This window comes from Scardinius erythrophthalmus (genome assembly GCF_964197995.2).
Source record: "Scardinius erythrophthalmus genome assembly, chromosome: 1".
Classification (NCBI taxonomy): domain Eukaryota; kingdom Metazoa; phylum Chordata; class Actinopteri; order Cypriniformes; family Leuciscidae; genus Scardinius; species Scardinius erythrophthalmus.
The window spans coordinates 78,815,618-78,819,318 of record NC_138221.1 but is presented as its reverse complement, the minus strand read 5'-3'; positions in this window follow the sequence as shown (position 1 = coordinate 78,819,318).

The following is a 3,701-nucleotide window of genomic DNA, read 5'->3' as shown; positions in this document are numbered from 1 at the left end:
TAGGTATTTCACTAAATCTCTACAGGGCCTGAAATAGCTCCCTTTGACGTAAATGGCATGTATAGCTAAGTTCACATCAGTGGTGTGGTAGGCTGCCCTTAATAGCAAAACGTGTTTGATGTAGGCTACGTAGCCATATTATCACTGTTACTCTACTCGTGCCTTAAAGGGATACTCCACTTTTTTTGGAAATAGGCTCATTTTACAACTCCCCCAGAGTTAAACAGTTGAGTTTTACCGTTTTCGAATCCATTCAGCCGATCTCCGGGTCTGGCGGTACCACTTTTAGCATAGCTTAGCATAGATCAGACAGGACCATTAGAATCTCTCTCAAAAAAATTACCAAAGAGTTTCGATATTTTTCCTATTTAAAACTTGACTCTTAGTTACATCGTGTACTAAGACCGACGGAAAATGTAAAGTTGCGATTTTCTAGGCTGATATGGCTAGGAACTATACTCTCATTCCTGCGTAATAATCAAGAAACTTTGCTGCCGTACCATGAGTCCAGCAGGCGTAATGATATGACGCAGCTCCTGAAAATAGTCCCCAGCTCAATAACTTCCAACGTGACCGGGACTAAGTTTGTCTAACCTATTAGACCTATTTTCAGGAGCTGTGTCATATCATTACGCCTGCTGGACTCATGGTACGGCAGCAAAGTTTCTTGATTATTACGCAGGAATGAGAGCCATTAAAGGGATAGTTCACTTTGAAATTAAATTTTGGTATGTTTTAGCTTACCTCAAGGGCATCCAAGATGTAGGTGTCTTTGTTTCTGCAGTAGTTTCAATTTTGATATTTTTAGGTCAAACCGTTCTTGTCTGTCAGTCATATAATGCAGGTCGATGGTCACTGGCTCAAAACACAAGCACAGAGTCCAAATTAAACAATTCCCCATCATAAGTACACATTGATGCCCTAAGACACGAAACGAGCGGTTTGTGTGAGAAAACGAACAGTATTTATATCGTTGTTACCTCTTATACACAGCCACATCAAAGTGATCTGAGGGCGCGCGCGCTTCCTGCTGTGTGACGTGTGTGCAGACTGGTGCATAGATATATATACACTAGATGTCGCCTTAAAGGCATTCGTTCCAATGAACTGCCGTAGACAAGGCGACATACAGGGCCCTATTTTAACGATCTGAAACGCAAGTGTCAAAGCACAAAGTGCAAGTAACTTTGTGGGCGGGTCTTGGCGCTGTTGCTATTTTCCCGGCGGGATAAATGACTCTTGCGCCAGGCGCAAATCTAAAATGGGTTGATCTGAAGTAGCTTCATTATTCATAGGTGTGGTTTGGGCGTAACGTGAAATAAACCAATCAGAGCAACATCTCACATTCCCTTTAAGAGCAGACGCGCTTGTTCTAAAGCGGATTCCTATTATAACGGCGGATTTGCCAGGCGCGCGCCAGGAGCGGTTCACAGCCGAGGAGAGCAACACTCTCGTCAGGGACGTTGGGGATGGAGAAACACACCCAAATTAACTTCGGTTAAAAAGGCGTATGATAATTTGGGTAAATGTGTGAGCTAGATGTATGCTTTTATAATAAATTGTCTATCTATCTATCTATCTATCTATCTATCGTAATAATGTATGATTTGCAAAAATGAAAACTGCTGCTTCTGTGTAGATGAGAGAATCAAAGTGCGCGTTGTGCACACGCTACATTGATTATGGCCAAGCATGCGCCCTTAAAATAGCATATGAATAACATGCGCAACGCGCCACTGCCTTTAAACTGTTTTTTCCTGGTTTGTGGCGCAATTGTTTTCTAAACCTGCAAAATAGCATGAAGGAACGTTTGCGCCGGAACACGCCTCCTTTTTTGCGCTGAACCGCCCAGGGAGCGCAAGTTCATTCCCTAGTTTAGCGACGTGCTTCTGTGGAGGGAAAAGCGCGCTTCGCGCGGGTGCAAAATAGGAATGATACATACGTCGGTGTACAAAGTCAGTTGCGCTGGGTGCAAGATAGGGCCCATAGTGTATATATCTAAAACAGCTAAAACATACCAAAATTTTATTTCAAAGTGAACTATCCCTTTAACTCTGGGGGAGTTGTAAAATGAGCCTATTTCCAAAAAAAGTGGAGTATCCCTTTAAGGCGCGAGTAGAGGAACAGTGATAATATGGCTACGTATGCGCCACTTCTTCTCCTGTGTTCTAAACTCATTCACATCTTGGAGGGAGCCCGGTCTACAGGGTGTCGCGTGATTTTCGTGCATCTAACCTGGACATTGCCATTGCCAACATCAGACCGAAAATATGGCAAAATCATTTACTATGGTGATAAGCATATGGTGATTTTTCTTAAGTATTTAAGTATTTGAAATACTCTAAATACACTGCCTCAAAATATTTTGTTACAAACTACATTTTATTTTTTCCACCCCTGCAAAATACAAATTACAAAATACACTAAAGTAATTAAATACGTATTTAAAATACATTTAATTGAAATACTGCCCATGTCTGGTCCTCGATATGTTAACTTAATATCCTGACGGCCAGCTAATCTTTTTCCCCACACCAAGACTCAGAAGATTAATTCTTAGTTCCACAGGTTTAACGTTATTGGAGTTAAGGAAAATAGTGAAACTGCAACACACAAAAGAGCAATGGCAAATTACACACGAATAAAGGCTAATTTGCACAATTACAGTTGCATTTTTGTTTGTACTCATTTTAACACAAATAAAGAAATACATGTGAACTACATTCTGGTCATTATAGCATCTTTACCGTGCAGCTCGTAACAAATTAACACGTGAGAGCTAGCATATGCATAGCCGACGTGAGTTCAAACCATCGGCAGATTACACTTTACAAACTTACAATTATTGTCAAAAATAACGAATAATACTTCCAGAATAATCTCACAAAACAAAGTATACATACCGACGATGCTACGTCAGACATGAGAAGTAGACAGATGCGATTGAAGCGCCATGAAAATAAACTATTTACTTCCCAACTACGGATCGCGTAATAGGACATTTAGCACAGCGCGATCTTAAAGTGACCATGACCTAAATACAAACATATGAAATGCATATTCCTGGAACACATTAGAACTCTGAAATGCTGACTAAAAGTAAAGCATGTTAATGTAACTTTAAACTTAATGCTTATTTAAGTTTTCTTACTCATAACAAAACAGTTATTAATATTATGTTTATTCTATTTCAGATAAATGCTATCTTTTTGAACTTTCTATTCATCAAATAATCGTGAAAAGAAATTGTACACAACCGCTTTTAACATTGAAAATAATAAATGTTTATTGAGCAGCAAATCGGCATATTAGAGTGATTTCTGAAGGATCATGTGACTCTGAAGACTGGAGTAATGATGCTGAACATCAGCTTTGATCACAGGAATAAATTACACTTTAAAGTATGTGGATCCTGGATATGTGGATTACTGTTTTTGTGGTATTTTGGATCAAAAGATAGCCTTGGTGAGCAGAAGAGACTTATTTTAAAACTTTAAAAAATCTTACCATTCTAATAATTTTGGCCACCACTGTGTGTGTGTGTATATATATAAAATCTTAATTAGTGGATGTGTATATGGGTCACGTCAATAAAAAAGAGGGTCACTCTTAATTTTTTTTTGAAAACCACTGATGTGCATCATACCACTGTCCAAAAATAAACAAAAAAATTCACATATCTTACCAAGCACTCCTTGATA